The sequence below is a fragment of the Mauremys mutica genome, chromosome 9 (assembly GCF_020497125.1).
Source record: "Mauremys mutica isolate MM-2020 ecotype Southern chromosome 9, ASM2049712v1, whole genome shotgun sequence".
In the NCBI taxonomy this organism is placed as follows: domain Eukaryota; kingdom Metazoa; phylum Chordata; order Testudines; family Geoemydidae; genus Mauremys; species Mauremys mutica.
Window position 1 is genome coordinate 77,838,915 of NC_059080.1, and position 24,046 is coordinate 77,862,960.

The window sequence follows — 24,046 nt, forward strand, 5'->3', positions numbered from 1 at the left end:
GAAGAGTTCCTTGTCGCTGTCCCAGGCGCCTGTATAGGGCTTCATGAGCAAGTGCATTAGCGGGCAGGCTGGGTCCCCGAGGATGACTATAGGCATCTGCACATCCACAACAGTTGTTTCGTGGTCCGGGAAGAAACTACCTTCCTGCAGGCGTCTGAGCAGCCCACAGTTCCTGAAAACACACGCATCATGAACCTTGCCCGGCCACCCGACGTTGATGTTTGTAAAACGTCCCCTATGGTCCCCCAGTGCTTGCAGCACCATTGAAAAGTAGCCCAATTTCTCATCAGCTGACTGTGGAAGAGGTGGACGATAAAGTGCGAGGAGGAGAAAACGGCGATGATCGCAGCGGGCTCCGTGCTTGCAGTGCTGTGGCGTCCGCGCTGTCACTGACCAGAAAAGTGCACGAATAGATTGCCCGCAGGCGCTTTCAAGGAGGGAGGGAGGGAGGTTGTGATTGACGGTTCAATGACGACACTTACCCAAAACCACCCTCGACACATTTCTCCCCCCAGCAGGCATTGGGGGCTCTACCCAGCATTCCAATGGGCAGCGGGGACTGCGGGAACTGTGGGATAGCTTCCCACAGTGCACCGCTTCCAAAGTCGACTCTGGCCCCGTGAATGTGGACTCAGAAATTCGAATTAGTGTATTTAGTATGGATACACAAATTCGACTTCATAAGGTCGAATCCACAAATTCGAACTAAGTTGATTCGAAATAGTCTTGTAGTGTAGACAAGGCCCAAGTGAATATATGCCCTCGGGAAGATTTAGGAATTTGTGCTGAAAACCAAAAAAACATTCTATACTCACGTACACACTTCTGAAGTTGGATGCAGAAATTGGACTCAGGCCTTTTGCTAAGTCAAGTCACAGGGCCACTAACACAATGTAACATCTCTGGGGCAGTTTCTTGAGCAAGGTTCAGAGATTGTGGAAGCAGATTTTCAATACCTCCTTTGCTGCTGCTTCAAAGCAGTAAAACAGGTCTGAATTTACAGTAAACATTTTCAAAGCTGGATGCCTAAAGTTATGTGCCTGAGTCATTACTTAGCACCTAAATATAAGTATCCTGATTTGCAGAGTTCCCATTAAAGTCTATGTTAGCTGTGGGTGTTTATCTAAAGACCACACTACTTCTATGTATAGTTTCCTAAATCTAGTCATTCTTTATGAATATCACAGGATTGAAGTATATATTTGGAGGTGATATATATGTTAGTTATGCTAATATATGTAAGCAAAGTAAATATAGATAGTAAAAAATAACATACTGAGGAGAATGGCAGGCAAGCGGAGGGTAGACAGAGAGTGCAAGGAAGAAATTAGGGGGAAGATGAACTGGAGATTCTCAGTGATAGATAGACTGGAAAACATGTCTGAGGCGGACGTGTGATAAGAATGGGAGAAGACTGAACATCAAAGAAAACATGAGAGAAAGAGGACAGCAAGAAAGGACATAGAAGACCAAGGATACAATTATAAGACTCCGTCAAGAGAAGTGTGAAGAGAAAAAGACTGGAACTCCAAGACCTAAGAACCCATGCAGGGGCGGCTCTAGGCATTTTGCCGCCCCAAGCATGACAGGCAGGCTGTCTTCGGCGGCTTGCTTGTGGAAGGTCCGCCAAAGCTGCAGGACCAGCGGACCCTCCGCAGGCAAGCCGCCGAAGGCAGCCTGCCTGCCGCCCTCAAGGCGCCAGCAGAACGCCCCCCGTGGCATGCCGCCCCAAGCATGCATTTGGCGTGCTGGGGCCTGGAGCGGCCCCTGGTCACTGTGCAATCGGTGAGCTATATGGCTGCATAAAGATATATTTCTTTCACCTACAAGTGTCTTTGACCAAGAGTGTCAAGTAGTTGTGCTCTTTTTAAATTCAGCCTTCCCATCACCTCGTTTGTAGTATTGGTTTTCCATCTAATTTTTAACATTTTTCTAATGCTAAATAATACCAAAACACAAATTCTCTAAGTTATCTCCTTTTTAAGTGTCCAGCTTTCACATCCATACAGAAGGGCTGACCATATGTAGCACTTCAGCAATCTAGTGTAGAGGTGTAGTTTCACCTCTAATATTTCAGTATTATGGTGAAAAGGCTTTTGGTGGGCAGATGGGTGGGGATTGGGTGGTTTCCACTTTACAAGTATTCACTCAGAAAGTGTCAGGCCTCAATCCTTGCTGTCTCACTATCAGCTGAAATATACATAGAATCACAATCTTTCTTAAATAGAAGGCATCTATGAATCAATACAATCACACTCCAGCCACTCTTCCCCCCCATCACAGAGTTTTCTACACAGCTTGAATGCCAGCTTTGTCTCCTTTGTTTACCAGTAACCCCTGACTGTCTGGAACTTTATATCACAGACAGACATCTACTGGCTAAATGACATACTGCAAGTAATAATATCATTACATAAACCTTGTACATCTACAGACATCCCAGTGACATGGTCCCCAAATTATCATGTCACAAATTCTCATGTAGCCCATTCTGTAATGGACAAGTATAAAGGGTGCCTCTTATTCATATACAGCAGCATGGCCTACCCATGAGGTGTGGCTTTTTTGGGCTCCTCAGTTTCTAAACCTGATCTCAAATTTTGGTACAATATGTGAGGTAAGCGCTGTGCTCGATTGTGCAATTGTTCATCCCTCAGCGAGAGCTTGAGATGACTTATCCCTCAGGCATGCTGTGGCAGCCAATCCATGAGTAAGGAATTGGTCAGATGACCCTCAGACAGCTATTAAATCCCACAGGAAGAGCAGCAAGCCAATCTGTTCAGTGTCCCCACTCGGCTGGGAATTCTCCCTCTGCTTTGCTATATTACAGACTGCCTAGTCTTCCAGCATGCCTCTACTCTTGCCTCAGGAACCCTGCCTGTCCTGGTTCCTGCCACAGGTACACAGTCTGCTCTCACCAGCTGGCCCTACACCATTATCTACCTGCATGCACTGAATCCACTCTTGCCTTGTGGAGTCATCCACTGACCTCCTGATAGTTTGCACAGATTGCTACGCCAAGTGCTGAGTCCCTGGTGGAGCTTCTGGGCACTTCAGCTCAAGAGACAGCTCCCTTGCTCCAGAGACACCAGACTCAAGTTGCCCAGCTGAGCAGGAAAATGCATCTCTCTCCTTGCAGGTCCTGACCATTCTGTACTCTCTGGGACCGGCTGCAGTGGCAACCCCAGAGCATGGTCTGAAATTCCTTCTGCTAGAGCAGTTTGATCATGACTGTCAGAGGTTTTGAGGGTTCATTAACCAGTGCTACTTGCTTTTCATAATGCAGCCATCCATGCAGGGCTGGCTCCAGGGGTTTTGCCGCCCCAAGCAGCCAAAAAAAAAAAAAAGCCACGATTGTGATCTGCGGCAATTCAGCGGGAGGTCATTTGCTCCGAGCGGGAGTGAGGGACCCTCTGCCAAATTGCCGCCGAATATCTGAAAGTGCCACCCCGCTCCGGAGTTGCCACCCCAAGCACCTGCTTGATAAGCTGGTGCCTGGAGTCGGCCCTGAACCCATGCCATGGACTGGAAGGAGTAGTGAAGAATCATGGGCACCTCTGACCCTAGTGTCAACAGAAAAGGAGTCAAGAAGTGAAGTGATATACATTAGTTATACATTTAGCTATGCAGAAACTAAATAAACCTTTACAAAAGAAATATCAAATAATAAAGACTATATTTTTGTCATGAGAGGTTGAAAAGGTCAAAAAGACTTAAAAAAACTGGAGAGATGTGTTGACTTTACAAAGGTGAGCTCTGGTATGGCAACTCCTATGCTGAAAATTGTTACTGTTATCACAGCATACGCACTATTCTTTTATGTTTGCACTATATATTAAAATAAAGGTAGTCTGAGGTGCAAGACAAAGACTGACATGTTGGAGGGCTTTTTTAAAACTTAGGCAGTGTGATCTAATGGTTAGGAAAAGGGATGTGGAGTCAGGACACTTGGGTTCTATTCTGACTCTACCATTGAATCACTGTATGATGTTGGCTGTTTCCCCTTACTCATCCATGCCCCAGGGCTTGTCTACACAGGAGGTTAAATCTGCAGCTTTTTGCAGCACATCAGGTAACGTTCAGTACACACGCCACAATATTAGTGTGCACATCGGACAGAGTGCCTTCTGTCAGTGTGCAGCACTGTGTACACACAGTGGCAATTTGCTGCGAATTGAGGGCATGGCATTCTCTGAGGGTATCCTGTGCTCCTTTCCTTCGTTGCTTGGCAGCATGCATTCTGGGATTTTTCTTGCTTTGCATTTTGGGATGCATAGCAGAAGCTAGGCTAGTTCAAAAAAAAATTTAAAACCCCATTATTCAGCTGTCTCTCCCCATACTTCCTTTATGGACAGGCTAGCACCATTTTTGAATGGCTGTTGGTCAGCATGGATCTCTTTAAAACAGTTGCTTCATAATAGCTTCATCCCACCTGGATCAGACAATTACACACATACAGGTATGTGCTTCAGTTGACAATTCTGCTTTTCATATTGACTACTGTAGAGTCTGAGACATTGTTCTATGGTTCAGTGACTTGATATACTTGACATGTTGCACACTGTTGGGTTGATAAGTGTGCAACACATGTGCAGTAATTCCACATACTATACTAAAAATCCATATATTTGCAATGGATAAAGGTCACTGTTCATACCTAGTAACCAGTTTTAAACTATTCTACTTAGTCAATATTTTTTCCAAAGAAGCAAGAATGATTGTAACATGTCTACGAATCATAGATATTTCCATACTCACATTCTTCTGAAAACTTAGCAACATCAGTAAACTTAACTTTGAATTGGTGAAAATTAGATTGTTAGATTGCTTCGTTCTCACAACATAAACTGCTTCAATGTATATCATGCAGCGCTGCGTTTTTGCTACAGTAAGAGCCTTTCACCACTTCTGAAGAAAAAGGACTAGAAGTGGCATCTTGGAAAAAACATGGTGAGTTAGAGTCCTAAGCTACATGAAGGTACTTGACATTCTTGTGGTTAGACAGAGAGTGAGGAGCTAGAAGACTTGGGTTCTCTTTCTGGATCTGCCCCAGAATTCTTGTGTGACCCCGGGCAAGTCACTCGTGCTCCCCGTGCCTCAGTGTCCCCATTGAGAGGAGGCTGTGATGTTCCAGTGATTCATATATAATGGATTTTTTTCTCTTTCTTCTGTAATCAATTTAGCTGACTATTTTTGTTCTTCTCTTCCAGTAATTAGATTTTAATATAGTGAGCCAACCTCGAAGAAATTACTTCAGTGCAGGATGCACTAGGTTGCACCCGGAAAAATACTGAAACTTGCATAATATTTAATCATTAGAATTTAATTATAGTACTGCATAATTTTACATACATGAGAAGGACAGCTGCACTCTTTCAAATAGACACAAATCATACCAGTTCAGAAATGTTGGGAAGACAATGAATAGCCTCTGAGACTACTACCAGTGTCACTCTTTAGACTAAATATTAAGGACTTCTGTAGAGCAGTGACTGGCACACCATCCCTCCACTGCTTCAACTTTGCCCAGTTTCAACCAATACAAACAGTTGAAATCACGAAGCAATTCAGCAAGTATCTCTAGACCACTCACTTAGTCCCAAGTGACTTTATTACTAACATGTACGGTAGGGAAAAGAAAAACATAGTTACGCTGGGGGCTGTGAGGGAGGTGGCATAGAGCCATTCTGCTGATCCTGTGCTGCTCAGGGAGTTCCCAGGTGGCCATTTTCACTGGTTTTATGGCCCCTGTATGCCAGCAGAGTTGGCATTATGGCATAGAGGGCCACACACACCCAAGAGTCAGAACCCAGGTTCACAGACTCTCTCCCAGCCCCCTGTTCTCACCATGAGGCGATGCTGCCTTCTGTACTTGTATTTGACTGCAAATTTTCTGTTCTTCAAGGACTAAGAATCCTGTTATGAAATAAACAGCTGAAGTTTTTGTACACATTGTTAACCTCTTCTGATGTCTTTAAGAAAATACATTCCTATAACAAGATCACCTAGTCAGTCCTTTGGGATGAGGATCATGAAAACGTACATGAGACTGACTTATGTCTCCAATCTGAAATACTTCAGAGTACTTGTCAGTAGCATGTGTAATCATGTACTACTTGTTAGGCAACCAAGACAAATCAATAAACACTTGCCAGCTGCATGATTCCCATCCCGCCCTCCTTGCCAAGGGAATAGCAGGTGACAGCTTGACTAGCCCAGTGTCAGACATTAGCAAACAAACATACACTCATATTTTGCTGATTTCTTAGCTAAAACATGCTTTCTTGTCCAGGTAGAGAGTATTGATTATGGCCACGATGTTCATCATAGCTTTATGAATTAATTCTTCAAAAATGTAGTGTTTTTTCTGACGACAATTCAGTACAACAAAGAGAAATAACAAGACAATGGAACTAAACCAGGACTACTAGTACATGAAGCAGGATATTAAATTTTCTTTAAGGAAGCTACTTTGTTCTCATATTCACTGATGATACCTCAGTGTTGTTCTTTGAAACTAGGCAGTATGAGCAGGTAGAGCAATCTTTTATACAGATGGTAAACAATTTTTTCATATCCCAATATAAGTGTAAGTGAAATAAGTAAGGAAGGGAAGTCTTGTGGCTAAGTCACAGGACTGGAAACCCAGAAAGCTAGATTCAATTCCTGAGTCTGTCACAGACTTTCCATGTGACCTGCAACAAGCCACTTATAACTTAATTTTCAGATGTACAAAGCATACCCACTAGAGCTGGTTTTGAAATTATTCAGTGAAAAAAAGACAAATTTATGACATTTTTCACCAAAATTTTTCATATTTCTCAAGGAGAAAAAACTCCCATTAAAATCAACTGTGTCTCTGAAAATCGAGTCTCTCTTTGCTGTTCCCCACTAGTAAAATGAGGACAATGATATGTCTTCTCAGAGGAGCTGTAGAGGTTATATCATTCATATTTGTAAAGTGTTCTGAGATCCTCAAGTGAAAGACACTATGGGAGTGCAATGTAGGACGAAATATATGGAAATTAGGATCACAAAAAAGGCAGGCTCATATTTCAGCATATAACAGAAAATATTCTTTACATTAACACGTGGGATTCAATATCTGTACTAAAAATACAACTACACACAGAGAGCTTATGGAGTGTCCAGCCCCTACTTGGACTGCACCTCCATGATGTCTAGCTGCTATGAGTAGCAGATAAGTAATATTGATGCTGCAATTTGTTTGGAAGCAAGGATCTTGCACCAGTTCTTTGGCTCTGTTCCCTTCATATTACAGATGTTTCTCCAACATAGTCATTAAACAGCCCACATATATCTCTGTCCTTGCCAAACCTTCCAGCATGCTAATCTGCATTCCTCATGCCTCTCAGTAATATGCTTTTTCTCATGTATTTATGTTGTCAGAGCTTACACTCACTTTCTTGTTTATGCACATAGGACCAAATTGACTTTATGGAGTTCAATAGAGTTACAGCAGAGATATATAACAGCCAAGTAATCCTGTCTCCACCATAGCAGATCCACAGCAGTTTAGCACAACATAAATCATGTAGCCTAATCATTAAACAGTACAAACATTTTATACCTTGCTCAAAAGAGTCTGTCAGCATCAGTAGCTACAAACCTTTGATCTCTCTGAAGTGTCATGGAGATCTCATCCACTTCCTTAAGTAAAGATCTCCATGAGTCTCTTTTCTCTGTGGTCTCCTTTCCACTCCAGAACTTCTCCAAGGCCAATTCAGCCTATCAGGCCTCTCTCTGCTATTTCCTTCATTCCTTAGTAAACTTTATTTCCTCCGAAAATGCTCATGATCTTCAACCCCCCTTCCCCTCAGCCTTTCCCAACCAACCACACCACCAAGAATCTCCTTCTAACCAACAGAGTATTTACTAGCACTGAGCCAAACCAAAACCCCACATCAGAACATCTCAGAAGTTCAAGGATGTTTGGAATCTGTATCTGGATATGGACCAAATTTGGCAACTAACCTCTTTTTCTAGGGCGGATCAAATAAAAATTCTGATCTGAACACCCCTTATCTTTGGTTCATTTGAGATCTGAATTTTTTTCAACCCCCTGCTTTGCATGGAGAAGACTGGAGGTAGGGTGGTCAGCAACATTCTGAGACTTGGCCCTAGTCTATCCTACAAACTTATGTCAGTATAACGACATTGCTCAGGGGTGTGGGAAGTCCTGACCAAACTCCCAGTGTTAACAGCACTATGTCAAATGGAGAGTGTCTCCTATCAACATAACTACCTCCTCTCTTCACTAAGCGCTACAGCAGCGCAGCTGCAGTGGTGCAGCTTTGCTGCTGCAGCGCTGTAAGGACAAAGGAAGTTGTTAATCCATCACTACTTCAAAACACAAATCTCACTGCTTGCTACCATATCGCACAATAAAAAGATTTTCTAAAATCTTGACTGTTACTCAAACACTAGGTCTCGTCTGCACACATTTCTCCTTTCACCCTCTGATGTTTCTGTTTTACTCATAATTTTTGCATCTATTTTTATATGCTTGATTCTAACTTGTCTGTTGCTAAATTAAGTTCTTTATTTATTTATAAGGTTTAGCTGGCAACTCCTCTCAGACCCAGTTTGTTTTTCATATTAATTAGACTAATTAATAGCAGGCTTAATACATTACTTACTGTACTTACTTAAGACTGCAAAAGCAAACAAGCCTCAAAACCTCTGTAAAATATTTAATCCAAGAAAGGAAACGCTGAGAAGAGAAGGGAGAAATTCCAGTGGTGGAGGAGAAAGTGCACCCATCAATGCTCTTGGTGGGTAAAATATTCCACTGAATTTTCTTCCAGTCACCTTCCTATATGTGCACCTCACTAGTTACAATCTAATCCTGCAGAGTTCTTTCAGTGGGAGGTGTGGGCATTCAGTACCATACAAGATGAGGGTCTATACTTTGAAGACAAAGTGAGAAATGTCCTGCTGTAAGGGAAAAAATCATAATGAACAACAAAACTTGCCAGGGCAGTTTAAAGCGTTGTCATGCATTGAAACTGAATGACCAGTGGGAATGTTTTGACAGCTCTGCGATGGAGTGCAAATCCTACACTGGACCAGGGCAGGAAGGTATTTATGGTCTGACCTATAGACAGTGGCTGCAATCAGCTCCACCCTGCAACACCTACCAGAAATATTCCATCTAGAAGAAATGATCAGGAAGGGGACTGGAAATAAAAAGGAGAAAGCAGGAATCAATGGCTGGTTGTGCTGGTAGAGGGAGGATCTCATGCTGTCATGCCTAGAAAGAACTGGGTCCCAAGGGTCTAAGAATTAAAGCCTGCCTGGAAGATAGGGTAGGAGCAATGGGGTTTATATGACATAAGGGAAAGCCTGAAGATCTGCTCACTGGATTTTTCCCTTTGGTTTCGTATATACAAACAGTTTGCAACTCTGATGAATGGGAGACACTCTCCAGACCTTCCTGAGGTAAAGGAAAGGACTAAGGAATGGACTAGAGAAGTGGAAGGAATTTTTGTCTCTTTGGAACTGAACCTAGCCTATGCCTCCTTTAGGGTGTGAAGCTTTTGTTGATCTTTTACAGTATTATTTTGATTAAGAAGGGCTTTTTCACTATGAGATACGTTTTCTTTCTGCTTCCTGCTGTGGCCAGAGGGACCTCTACATCATGACTGGCACCTGCCTAAGCCTTTCTACTCATCAATTTTCACCGTAAAGTTTATTTCACACAGCACCAGTCAGAGCTGTTTTATTATATCAAGCTCTGCAAATCTGTGCCTGTGGTGTATTGGAAGTGACCTATCTATTTTCATATAAAAGGACTCTTGTTTCTGATATTTTTGCTACTACCAATACGCAGAACGCAATTCCTACCATTGTGAACGTGTCCCCAGAAATATGCCAAATGCTAAAATGTTGCTTGCTTTTCCTTTGTCTTTCTGAAAACAAAGTCTAGGTTATTCACTCAGTTCCCTATAAGTCATTCCACACCCTTGACTCATTTCTCACAGATGTGAAATCATTTTGCTGAGTTACTACTCTGGAGAGCTCTTTTGCATAACCGGTTTATCAGTGAATGCTAGCAGGCTCAAGAGTTACAATGCTTCATTATCAAGGCATGTGAAATATTAAACATGGTGACTAGACCAACCAGACCCACCCACCCATTATACTTCTGTGGGCCCCCATCCTAAGGGCCTTGTGAAGCAAGCAATACCAGGCACATGTACAATGGAAATATGCTTGTACTGAGTATGGGAGTGGGGCATGCCGTGGCACTCTATACTGCTCTGTGGACCTTGGTACTGCCATGAGGAGGGAGGAACTGGTAGTTCTGTTGGAGATATGGCCAGTGAGTTTGCACACAGTGAAACAGTGGGATCCAGATGCCATGCAGGAGGAACGCAGTGGCCCATTTTTGCTAATCTCCGGCTTTGTCTTCACTGCAAAAAACCAACAACATGGGTTAGCTATCCCGCTATAAAAACATAGTGCAGACAAGGCACATTCATTTCAACACAAGATAGACCAGGCAAGGTCACCATTATTCCTTCTGCCCATGGTTGACATTGCCTAATTTATCTCACGGTAATACTAAAGTGCGTTGTCTCCACTATGATTTTACAGCAGGGTAGATAATGTGCACTAGTTACCCTAGGGTAAGAACATGCCTTTTCTTAGCAATGAAGGCAAATATCCCACAGTTGCCAAATATGGGCCATTTCCCTCGGTTTGAATGCTCTGCAGCATTTTTTGTTGTAGAGGATTCCTTGCTCAGCCCTGGTGGGCTTCAGAGTACCTCCCTCAGAGCATCCCCCTTTGAGGGTTTGATCTTCCAAGGTGCTGAAAACTCCTGCAAGGTGCTGAAAGCCCTAAGCACCTCTGCTGAATTCAGTGGGTGCCAACGACTCACAGCAACTCACAGGATTGGGCTATTATGCTCCATTATGCACAACTTGGCCCATAGTATGAAAATATGTATACTAATTCAACTGTTAGCATTGAATCAGTTCTAATATTAATACCAAGCAGTTTAATGTTGACATGGTTAGATGTTATAATTATCCTGTATGCTCTGTGATATATGTCTCATAATAAGTGTTGTGCTTTCTTATTAAAGGACAGCTCTGTTGAATAGCCATACCTTAAATAGCTGCATGAATATTCACTTTAAAAAAATAATTTTTAAAAATATCTGAGAGAGTTTCATTAACTGTAGTCAGTGAATGGGACTGATGTGCCTCAGTGGGAGACAGGTATCATTTTAATGATACTACCCAGCAGTAGCCAGATCTGGTGTAATGTGGGATTGAATGAATCCGCACTACCATTTGAAAACTTGAGGAATCAGCATTTAAAATCTGTTCTAGGAAAGGCTCTATGATTTAAAAACAAGAAAAACATCCCAAACTCTGGTTATTTTAAGAGTAAATTTAATTTTGGTTAATTCATCTATTTTTAAAAAAACGTAATAGAATATAAAACTGTGAATCTTTGACTTCTAATGATCAAGCTGATTTTTTCCTTCTCTTCATCTACAGACAGTCAAGGTATGGAGATATACCTATCTCATAGAACTGGAAGGGACCTTGAAAGGTCATCAAGTCCAGCCCCCTGATTTCACAAGCAGGACCAAGTACCATCCCTGGTGGATTTTTGCCCCAGATCCCTAAATGGCCCGCTCAAGGATTGAACTCACAACCCTGATGACACCTTACTGTCTGATTGATAATCATTCCTTTATATTATGTTTAATTTAGGGATGTATTATGTACTGTTTTAGAGATTTACTCTTCTTTGTAATTAGATGTAGTAAATGGACTAGTTCTTATATTGTATTTATGATGTATCTCTTAAAGGAGGTTGTAACTCAGACATGTCACGTGCTTAGATGCAGAGAACTAAAAATAGGAGTACTTCTGGCACCTCAGAGACTTTCATGCAGACATCTAAATATGTATATTTTTCATATTTCTAACCTGTGGGAATCTACATGAGACAACAGCAGGAATTGATCTGTCCCTCTCTACACTTATTAGCTCCACTGGATTCAGAGAGCTGAATAGAGTATATTAATTAAAGTGTTAATTTTTGTCATATTTCCTAGTTAATTCTGTTTTATACATTTCAAGTTACTTCAGTGTAAACAGGGCCAGAACTCTTATTTTTCCTTCTAGGTCTCCCTTTTTAAGAGAGAGGCGCTTACACATATTTCCCTTCAAATTTTGGGGGTTCAGAATAATTACAGTATTAAATCTGGAAACTTCTTGGTTTGCTCTCACTCCTTGGGATAGCAGCACGGGGCAGCATGAGCCAGCTAACAGCTGTGCAAGCACTCCTGTAGGAATAGTCAGGTATTGGAATCACCAACTAGCAAAGTTACAGAGGGTAAAGCCACATGTTCTGAAGAAATAAAGAGCCTTTATGCTTGCCCCACCCAGAGGGAGCTTTGCTATAAGAAGCAAACAAAACTTGGACCTGATTCCACAACTCCTGATTCCCGTAGGTATCATCACAGAAAACAATAAATTACTGATGTGAATGTGGGAAATGAGATCATGCACTGTGCTCTTCATTCTTAAGGCAGAACTACTATTTTTGCATGTAACTATCATTTTATTTATGCATTGTACTATATATATATGCATTTTGGTGCATACTGTAGAAATGTATGTTACTAATTATCAGACCTAGCTAAAACACTTAGAAAATGCAGAGTTTATTTATTTCAAATGTTTAGAATTTTCTCAAGCTGTGTTATCTTTAGTGATTTTTCCACAGTAGCTTGCAAGCTAACTTTATTTGTCTCAATATTGGACATCAGCCGACAGGCACTTAAAAATGTCAAATACAAAAGCTACAAATATTTTTTTCTCACATTACAGCTGCTGATGATTACAGATTTGGACCGTGAATCCCATTAAAACTTCTGACATCAAATTAAAGCTAATTATATACTGTAAATACATGAAAGCACCTTTCAAGACATTGGGGTGTGCAATAGGGTAGACCCAATAATGCTTTCTTATAATATTCTCAGTATATTTTGCAATTGCCTTAAAGATACCTGGAAAATAAAATGGCTTAGATTTAGGATGAGATAATATATTGTATTCCTGATGGAGCAAACTTTTACCAAGATACCTACTGCACTGTCCTTCTTGGTGTTTTTTCTTATACATGAAAATTTCATGTTTCAAATAGGGCCTGGTCCCTATGTTACTGAAATCAATGGGATACATATGAAGCTCATAGATTGGTCCTTATGGAAATATGGTAGCTTTATTACAATAACAGAAAGAACTCCTCCCTTCCTCCCAGTGCAGCTGCATCCTACATACTGTATAAAATAATTATTTTCATTATAGCTGGAATAACACTAATAAATTATTACAATTTAGCAATGATTGTACATGCACTGTACTTTCAGTTATTTATTTGCCAGCAAAGGTTTGCATTCAAACCCACCAGAGGAAGGAAGTTATTATTTAAAGAAAATTTAAATTAAGATATTGTTTCAACTGGAAAAAAATGTTCAATGGGATCATATCATCAAGCTTGGACAAGACCCATTAGGGCAGATTCTCCATTCCAACCAAGCTCTGGTCCAGCACAATGGAGAATAGGGGCTGCCAGGAATCCAGTTGCAGCTCCTTAGTCCTAAGCTATCCAGCCTTGGCATAAGTTAGAGCTGCAAGGGAGAAGCTCTGACTTACGACACTGGTGTTACACCAATGGAGGAAAGGGTGTAGAGGAATTCTGTTACTACCGAACCCCATCCCTTCCTCCATCCTGTCCCTGGAGAACCCCAATATACTCCTCCATCCCTATACTCCTATGCTGGGCATGAGGGTGAGGCTGGGCAGGAGACAGCAGAGCCACCTCTGGCAAATTTCTGCAGGCAGAGAATTCCCTACTTAGGAAGAATTCATCATCAGGTATCTCAAAACACTTCAAGTCTATATTTGTGAGTAAGAACAAGGCTATGAGACTGCAGATTAGTACCAAGATCTCAGTGCTGTTGTGTGTTGCTGTAACTAAACAGTGTGGATAGATTATCCCCTTCATGTACTGGACATACAGATCCTCTGCAGGTGGATATTCCTCAGCCCATATAGAAAGAGGGGATGGTGCTCTTAAGACACTATCCTTATTTCCCTTGAGATGCCACAAATGTCTCTTTGGGACTGGGAGTATACAGAATTAGAGTTTGGGGGTGGAGCTGTGGTGGGAGAAGACAGAGCATGCAATTACAAACACATGGCACTATTCCCTGCAGACCTGCCAGATTACTATGTGGAAATAACATCAGGGATTAATGCTGTTTAGAGCAGTGTAAACTCATTCTGTGGCTGATACAGAACAGTCAACTCAGCAATAGCTGTATGGCTCCTACGGGAATGGTGGTGCAACAGGAGAAGGGGCATCCATTAGAGCCATATAGAGAACAACCATCCATGCCGGGTAGCTATTCTCTCAGGGACCTAAGAGAATGTTCCCTGTAAATCCCCTGGGGATCCATGAGTTTGTAAGGCATCACTCCCTCCATGGCCCACAATGCCTTTCCATCCAGGGGATCCTTTGAAGAAAACTCTATGAGGTTCCTAAATTTCTGGCCCCCTCCAGTTGGTTTGTCTATGAGAGGGGGTGATCTGGTCCACTGTTGGGAGACTTCTTTAGTGTCAGGATTACTCTAATCCAAGATCTTCTCTCCTTTTATTTTTAATGCTGCAGTAGCATTTTGCAGCAACACTTGCTGCCAATTCCTGTACAGGAAAATTTCGGTGGCTGCATTTAGCCAAATAATCTAAAGATTTCATTTTGTACAAAATAAAAATTCACTCAGTTTCCCACTTGTAATTATTATCCCTATTTTACTCACTTTGCTAAACTACACTGAGCTCTCCAAATGACAAGCATAATATACTGTAAATGCTAAATAGAATGTATTATTCCAAAATCATCTGAATAACAGATTATCTGCCAATTTACCCATATGTACGGGGTCAATGAGTTCACATTCCTTCAGATCAGAAGACAGAATGTGGAGACAGCGTCTCCACATTTCTAAGCCACCACATAATGTGGCAAAATTATTAGTCTCTTCTTAAGTGAGGACTGAATAGCAGAGTTTAGTGGACCAAATTTCAACGTTGTCTGTCTGCATGGGAACACAGGATTGCTATTATGGATCAGAACAGTAGTCCATCAAACTCAGTATCCTGTGGCCAGTACTAGCTACATCAAATGAAGGTGCAAGAAATCCTGCAGAAGGCAGCTACGCAATAACCTGCACACAAGAAATGCTTCTTCCTGACCCCTGTTAGCTTTTGTCCTGAAACATCTGACCCCCTTCCAAAATTCTGAGTTATTTTTATAAATCCTTACTATTGTAACTGAATATTCTTATCTATGTAAATGTCCAGTCCATGTAAATATCCGTCTTCAAATCCTGGACAGCTATATGAATAATAAGAATACGCGCTGTGGCTGTATCAAATCAGTGCAATAAATTCACCAGTAAAATTGAAAACAAAATAAAGATTTGAATGAAGATTATAAAGTGCAAAATCTGTCCTGGTACAGGGAATATGTACATCAGGCACTTTACAAAATGGGATATGTCTAAGAAACTAGAACTATTTTGAAGGGACAATTACACTTTCATAAGCAAAACTAGGCAATTTTTGGAAGTGTTTATTTCTACCCAGTACACTGTAACAATTATAAAAGAACAATCCTGGTCTGTTAAACAAATACTGTATGTATTTTAAGTCTGTTTACACAAAGAATCGGAATTACTCCTAAAAAGTTGTCATGGACAAATTATATTGTTTCCTCTCAGATGCAGAGCTTGTCAGGGTCATCCAGTAAGCTAGCTTGCTGCAACACACTTCACTTGGGGCTAAACATTGAGGTCCATACAGAAACTTTGGCTAAGGGATGGCCCACTTTCTGAGTGGGGGCAGATCATTGAGAGCCTACTGGGACAGAATCTGTTCCCCACTGCAGCCCTTATGCTCCACTCTGGAAGCATATACAGCTGTCAATCAGGTCCGCCGGCGGGGGGAAGTGGGGCAATTTGCCCCAGGTCCCAGGCTCCGCAGAGGCCCCCATAAGAATGTCCAAGGCTCCCTCTCTGGCCCCAGCTGGACCCGACCCCACCTCCGCCCCTCTCCCGGAGCCTCAGCGCATCCCTGGACAGCGCTGCACCGTGGCTCTGGTGGGGTCCCTGAGCTCCACCTCGCTCAGAGGCACGTGGTGAGGGGGCAGGGCTGCGAGCTCCAGGCTGAGCTCAGCTCCCTCCGCTCGGCCCGGAGCTCGCAGCCCCGCCCCCTGACCACGCGGCTCTGAGCAGGGCGGAGCTCAGGGGCCCCGCTGGAGCCACGCTGCAGCTGTCGAGCGAGGCTGCTGGATGTGCTGGGGCTCCGGGTGAGGGGGGAGCCGGGGGTAAGGGGCCAGGGCCGGGGCGGTTGGCTGGCTAAGGGGCAGGAAGTCCCAGTGACAGTCAGGGCACAGGGAGGGGGCAAAGGTTGGGAGGGTGGTCAGGGAATCGGGGGGTTGGATCGTGGGCATTCCAGGGGTCTGTCAGGACTCAGCGGGGGGGGTAGATAGGGGACAGGGAGCAGGGGTGGGGTCCCAGGGTGGTGGTTTGGGGTGGGGTCTCTGGGGGACGGTGAGGGGACAAGGAGCAGGACGGGTCAGGGATTCTGGGGGGGGGCAGTCAAGGGGCAGGAAGTGGGTGGGGGTTGGATAGGGGGCAGGGCCAGGCTGTTTGGGAGGCACAGCCTTCCCTACCCTAAAGCTCATTCAGCAGTTTGAGGCTTGCAGAAGAGCCAAGCTGTTAGCTTTTCCATTAGGGCTCCCATCCCTTTCACTTCTCAAATGCCAAATTATAGTCTATATTTAATTTCAGTGCCACAGGAAGATTCATGTCAGGGGAGGGTAGCTTCCTTTAAGATTAGCCACTGGGGGAGGGATCACATGAGAAGAGCAATATCCTTCCCAACCCTACCAAGGGAGACCCCCCCTCCCCTACATTCCCTGAGGCTCCAGAGGGGTTAATTCAGTGGTTCTCAAACTTTTATACTAGTGACCCCTTTCACATAGCAAACCTCTGAGTGCGACACTCCCCCCCCTTAATAATTAAAAACACTTTTTTATATATTTAACACTATTATAAATGCTGGAGGCAAAGCGGGGTTTGAGGTGGAGGCTGACAGCTCAAGACCCCCAGTAATAACCTCGTGACCCCCTGAGGGGTCCCAACCCCCAGTTTGAGAACCCCTGGGTTAATTTAATTTTAACACCCTGTGTCCATTCACATGCATGTGCTATTTCAAGCATTTCAGTTTTCACAACATAGGCTCATCCCAGATTCTGGAACAAGCTCAAATGCTCAGTTTGTGGAGTATGTACATAGTCTATACTAAAGTGGGGCAATTTGCGCCGGGCCCTGCAGTGGCCCCCACAAGAATATAGTATTGTATAGTATTGCAATTTTTTTTATGGAAGAGGCCTCTGAAATTGCTTTGCTCCAGGCCCCCTGAATCCTCTGGGCAGCCCTGCTGTCAATATGCTGCAGTGGGCTGAGGGAGAATTCCTCTGACGCAAACACAGTTTAGAGCTACCATAATTAACCCCATGCCTCCCTCTTCACAAGTCCCAGTGGAGGGGTTTGCTGGGGAGAGGACTTGCAACAGGTAGGGGCATAGCTGTAGTACTGAGCACTACAGAGATTTTGGGTGCACTGCAACCCTTAGGCAGCCTAGGATAGGCTGCTGCAAGTCAGAGCAGACAGGAGCTGCTCTAGCTTATGACTAGGGCTATTTTTGCCCTTAGCAGCTCAGAATCCAAAGGGTGATGTAAAGTCACCTTTGCCCCCACCACTTGGGCTGTGCCGTCTGTGCTTCGCCTCCCAGAGGTGCATCACAGAATCTGACTCATTACATCTTTTGATTCATACCCTCTACTGACTGCTCCTCCATTTCCAAGTGAAATTCAAAGCACTGGTCAATGTTTACAAAGCTTTGAATGGCCTTGACCCGAGTTTATGTAAAAGACAGGAAATGTATATAATGTACCTCTCTCGCTCTGAGCTACTAAATCAACTGCTAAGTATCAGAGGGGTAGCCATGTTAGTCTGGATCTGTAAAAAGCGACAAAGAGTCCTGTGGCACCTTATAGACTAACAGAAGTATTGGAGCATAATATTCCCCCAGCAATACTTTCAAGTATTATGCTCCAGATTAGAACTCATCTCCTGATTCTCAGCCCCATGCTTCACCCACCAGACCACTTTGCCAAAGAAATAGTCTCAGGAATTTTTCAGAGATTATTTGTATAATAATAAAGTTATAATGTTTCATGGTATAGTTATAATGCTACTATGACCAGAGATTCAGTAGCCATTCAGTTGCACAACTTCTGTTTAGAAAAAGTGATGTCTTATATCTGTCTTTTATTTTGAACATCACGTGAAACAAATAATAAATAAGTCAGCCTGGTACTGGCTGCTGTCAAGCCGTACCACCATTTGAACTCCAAGTGGTTGGGGGAAATCTTTTAAAGAGAGCATATTTCATTGTTGTGCCTTTAACTAGAAATGCCAATTTGATTGTTTCTCTTTCCAAGACTCATTTTCACATAAACAGTCAGTGATTGCCAGAAAACCTCCTTGTCTGAGGAACAAGCACCAGCAGAAAATGTGCTCCAACCACATTCCCGTAAGGTCTGCAAATGTCAGGTACTTCAGACACGTGAGTGTGTGTCACATTTATATCCTTGCTGCAACAGCTTTTGCTGCTTTATCTTAGGGCTGATCACCCAGATTTTGTACTAATCTAACTATATCACTTCAGAAACCAATGTTGTTAAATCAGTGTAATCCCTTATTGTGTATGCAGATACACTGGAAGAAGGGTGCTTATACTGGTATAGATTATTTCAATAAATTTACAGAAATAAGCTACACTGATAGAAGCACCCACTTTATACTGGTATATCTACCCTAGGGGGTTGTACTACTTTATATAACTGGGATATAGTTATACTGGTACAACAACTGTGCGTAGACCAGTCCTTAGATTTGTCTGAATAACCAATTTTTTCTTTCACTTCTTGCTAACGGTCTTTCTAACATAAGAGTTCTAAATGCCCAGTAACTTTTATTTTTTGTCAGGAGTGGGGTGTGAACACAGGAAATGCAATACTGGATCAGACCAACATTCCATCTAGTTCAATATCTAGTCTCTGACATTAGTCAGCTCTGGATGTTTGACTGAAAGGCATTAGAAAACCCTTTAATGCATCTAACCGTGTAAGAGAAATTCCTTCTGACCCTAGCTCAGAGGTGGGCAAACTATGGCCCGTGGGATCCTCCTGCCCTGAGCTCCTGCCCCAGGAGGCTAGCCCCCAGCCCCGCCCCTGCTGTTCCCCCTCTCCTGCAGCTCAGCTCGCCCCGCCATTGGCGCAGCACTCTGGCTGGTGGGGCTGCTAGCTCCTGGGGCAGCGCAGCTGCAGAGACCAGCCTGTCCTGCTGCTCTTGGCAGTGCGGCTGTAGCACTGCCAGCCACCTGTGTTCCAGGCAGGGGGTGGGGATTGGGGGGGTGGATAGAAGGCAAGGGAGTTCGGGGTGGTGGTCAGGTGGCGAGGGTGTGGATAGGGGTTGCGGCAGTCAGAGGGCAGGGAAAAGGGGGGTTGAATGGGGGAAAGGGTCCCAGGGGGGTCGTCAGGAAGGAGGTGGGGTTGGATGGGGCAGTTGGGGGCAGTCAAGGGTTCCAGGGGTGGTCAGGGGACGGTGAGAAGGGGTGGTTGGATGAGGCAGGAGTCCGGGGGATGGCAGTCAGGAATGAGAAGAGGGGTTGGATGGGGTGATGGGGGACAGTCAGGGGCGGGGGTTCCGGGGGCAGTCAGGGGACAGGGAGAAGGGGAGATGGAGGGGGAAGGGTTCCAGAGGGAGAGGGGGCTATCAGGGGAGGGTTGGATGGGGCAGGAATCCCAGGGTGGGTGTCAAGGGACAAGAAGCAGGGGGGGATAAGGGGTAGGGGCCGGGCCATGCCTGGCTGTTTGGGGAGGCACAGCCTTCCCTAACCGGCCCTCCATACACTTTCCAAAACCCGATGTGGCCCTCAGGCCAAAAAGTTTGCCTGCCCCTCCCCTAGCTGATGATCAATTGATGCGCTGAAGTAAGTGGATTGATAGCTTTATAATGTTATCCTTCCTGATGTAAATACTGCAGACCTTATTCATAATGGGGGCAAATTCTGACGTCTTTATTCAGAGAAATTCCCAGTGGCTTCAATGGAAGTTTTGTCTAAGTAAGGCCTTCAGGATTTGGGCCACTGAGTCTAACCAATTTTTAATTTTTTCTAATTTTAATAATCTCAGTCTCTGCTTTGAAAGGCAATGTGGTGTAGTGGCTAAAGAGCTATACTGATTAAGCATTTATTCACAAGTAGTCCCATTGAAGTCAATGGGGATAGCATGAATGAGAACCCAGGATTGGGTACTAAGTCCTCCTTATCCTTACCTATCTTTTGATTGTAAGCTGATGAAGTTAACATCCCGAAGAAGGGAGAATTCAGCAACTGTAGATAAATGACTGATGTGGAGCCTCTTCTTTACATCCCAGAAAGTTGCATGCGAGTGAAGTTCTCTGAGTATATATAAATATGCATTTAATTAAAGCTGTTCCTTTATTTCCCTACAGGTGCATGCACGGTGGGAACAAGAAGTGGCTTGGATTATTTAGCCCTTTTTCTGATTCAAACCACAAGGGCACAGAAAATTAAAAACATGTTTGATTCCAGTGGTACAAAACATGAGTATCATCTGAGATGTACAAACAAGAAGGCTGACATTATTTGCAGCAAATGAGAGGATAATTAGACACCTACCAATGCAACAGTCACATTTCCTGTCACATGGAGAGGATGACACACCAAGAACGGATTTGGAAAAACTGTGCTGACAGTGAAAGTGGAAAAAATGTAGAACGAACCTTCCTTGATAAAAACATACTACAGCATTCAGCAAAATAGTCCAAAACATTATTGCTTACAATAGCATTACTGCAGGTACAAATCCTGGGTCTTTTTTCAATGGAAGCTTTGCCTAAATAAGGACTGTCAGACTTGGCCTACGCTCCCTTACAGTGTTCTCAGACTTTATTAGGGCTGTGAATTCAGATTCAGAAGCATGACTAAAGCCAAAAATAGCAGTATAGTATTTGGGTAAAGCTAAGTATGTCGGTATATGGTTTATTTTTTGGCAGTCCTTTTTAAAAGTGTCAGGCAGCCATTGATAAGGACAAAACATGAGTATTGGTAGTACTGAGGGTATTTTCATAATATTTTCTTTGATGTTGAAAAGATCAGTGACTAGATTTTCAGCTGTTGTAAGTCAGTGTAGCTTCATTGGCTTCAATGGAGCTATGCTGATCTGCATTTGATGAGGATATGGCTTCAAATCTCATTACATTTACTGGGATGTAGTAAAAAAAACAAGTGGAAAAATGTAAATACAAAAAAAACCCCGAACAGTAGGTATGCAAATCAAATAGCCCTCATATACACCACTGAGGACTACTAGTAATTTCCTAAAGTGTATTCTTGTAGCAATTAATTATATTTTGTTACACAGATGTAAATCAGCATAAACTCTCTGAAGACAGTATAGCTGCTCCAGATTATGCCCGTGTAACTAAGAACAGAATTTGAGCTGTATTATATTTATGAACTTGGAACCAAACTCTTGTTTCTGGAAAAAACTATAGCTGGTTTTTTGTTTTTTTTTTTTAAAGAGGGCTGTACAATCTACCGGTACTAATCATTTAAAACAAAACAGAGAACAATCACAAAGCAGATGGAGAGAAAAATATTATTTGGTTCCTTTTTTCCAGTTTAATATCAGTGAAAATTAGTATCTGAAAAACTGTTTTACCTGCCTTTAAACTCAGTGGCCTCAAGGGTGTTACTGAAGCTCTTTCCCTCAAGGATAAAAGGGAGGGGGACAAAGACAAGTTATTTCAAGATTACTCATTTGTCAGAGCTGTGATACCTGAGCTTGTAAAACAGGATCTCTCTCACCTGTGGAAAAATGACACAAGCTTTTTCAAGCTATTATCACTGTCCCCTATACCTGCCCATATGTGGAGTCAAATCCTGCTCTCCTTAATCATGGGAGTATTCCTAATGATGCTCATAGGATTAACTGCAGGAGTAAAGCAAGCACAATTTGGCCTGCAATCAGGATCCCACCATCAAATGCTTTGTCACAGGGTTTTTTTAGTTTATAAATCAATGGACTAGTGCCAGTAACTATTGCAGAGTGGAACTAATCCAATTGGGGCTACGGTCAATATTAATTATGGGTTGTGCTGGTGTGATTTTCATTTCAATATTTCCTTTAACAAAGACAAATCTGAAAGGTATTAAGTCTGACATTTTAAAAAAGCAAAAATAGTTATAGGGTTCTCATCTATTTGTAACTCCATATAAATTATGGAAGGAACTACTTCACACAGGGCTGTGCATTCTATGAGGTAAAGGATCATATATACCCATCCCTTTGAATTTTTCAGAAGACATTATAAGCCACATTCCTGCAGGTTCCTATGTTGCTTAGCTAATTTTCATTGCGCTCAGCTTGGCTTTGTGAACATTAGCAAAAGTAAAACCCCAGATTCAAATAATGCTTTCAGTAACACCAATACAACCCCACTGACTTCTTTAGAGTTGCAGCAGTGTAAGTGAGAGCAGAGTTTGGCCTAAACTTTGAAGTCCTCTGCACAAGAGGCTAAAGTCCAGATCTTCAGCTGGTGTAAAATGGTGTAGCTCCACTGAAGTCAATGGTGAAACATTGATCATAGAGTTGCCAACTTTCTGACTGCAGAAAACTGAACACCCTTGCCCTGCCCTGAGGCCCCACCCCTTCTCTGAGGCCCCCTCCCTCCATCGCTCACTCTCCCACACCCTTGGCTCACTCACTTATTTTCACAGGGCTGGAGCAGTGGGTTGGGGTGTGGGAGGGGGTGAGGGCTTAAGCTGGGGGTGTGGGCTCTAGAGTGGGGCCAGCGATGAGAGGTTTGGGGTGCAGGAGGGGGCTCTAGACTGTGGCCAAGGGGTTCGGAATGTGGGAGGGGGCTCTGAGCTGGGGCAGGCGGTTGTGGTGTGGGAAGGGGTGAGGGCTCTGCTGCAAAGCAAAGGTGAAGTGGAAAGGTATGATACAAGGAGAGGTCCAGGAGGAAATTAGAACAAGGAGGGAAGCATCTCCCCTTTCTTTGTGGGAGGTCATTACTCCTCCCCCACCTTCTGTTCCTTCCATGATCTCTCTGACAAACTCTCAAGAACCTTTTAGTAACTCTGTGCCAAAAGTCTCCTTTTACCCATATCCTGTACAGTATGGAAGTGCCTGCACATTTTATATATGCCTTTTGACAGACGCATTAAATTTGGCCAGCATGCATTATATAATCCACATATACTGTACATGCTATATGTACTTATGTCATATACATTACAAAATGCATTATCTAGTGGTTAGAGTACCAGTCAGGGGACCAGGAATTCTGATGTTCTAACTCTGGGTATGTTTACACTTAAAACACTGCAGTGGTGTAACACTGCACTGCTGTAATGCTTCAGTGTAGATTCTACCTAAGCCAACGGGAGGGGTTCTCCTGTTGGCATAGATAACCCACCTCCCCCAGAGGTGGTAGCAAGGTTGATGGGAGAATTTTTCCATCCACCTAGCGCTAGGGTTGCCAGCTTTGGTTGGACGAATTCCTGGAGATTTCATCACATGACATAATCTTTAATTAAAGATTAATCTTTAATTCCTAGAGACTCCAGGTTGTCCTGGCAACCCTACCTAGCGCTGGCGTACACCGAGGGTTAGGTTGGTATAGGTACATCTCTCAGGGGTGTGGATTTTTCACACCCATGGGAGACACAGCTATACCAAAATAAATTCCTAGTGTAGACCAGGCCTTTGTTTTAGCCAGTGATTTGCTGTGTGACTTTGAGCAAATAATTTGAAATTTGTGTCTGTT

General features: G+C 43.2%; 1 long non-coding RNA gene across 3 annotated transcripts in view; it reads right to left on the reverse strand.

The window, feature by feature from the left end:
- LOC123377394 overlaps window positions 1-24,046 on the reverse strand; it is a 185,057-nt gene that overhangs the window by 131,637 nt on the left and 29,374 nt on the right. The window lies entirely within an intron of this gene.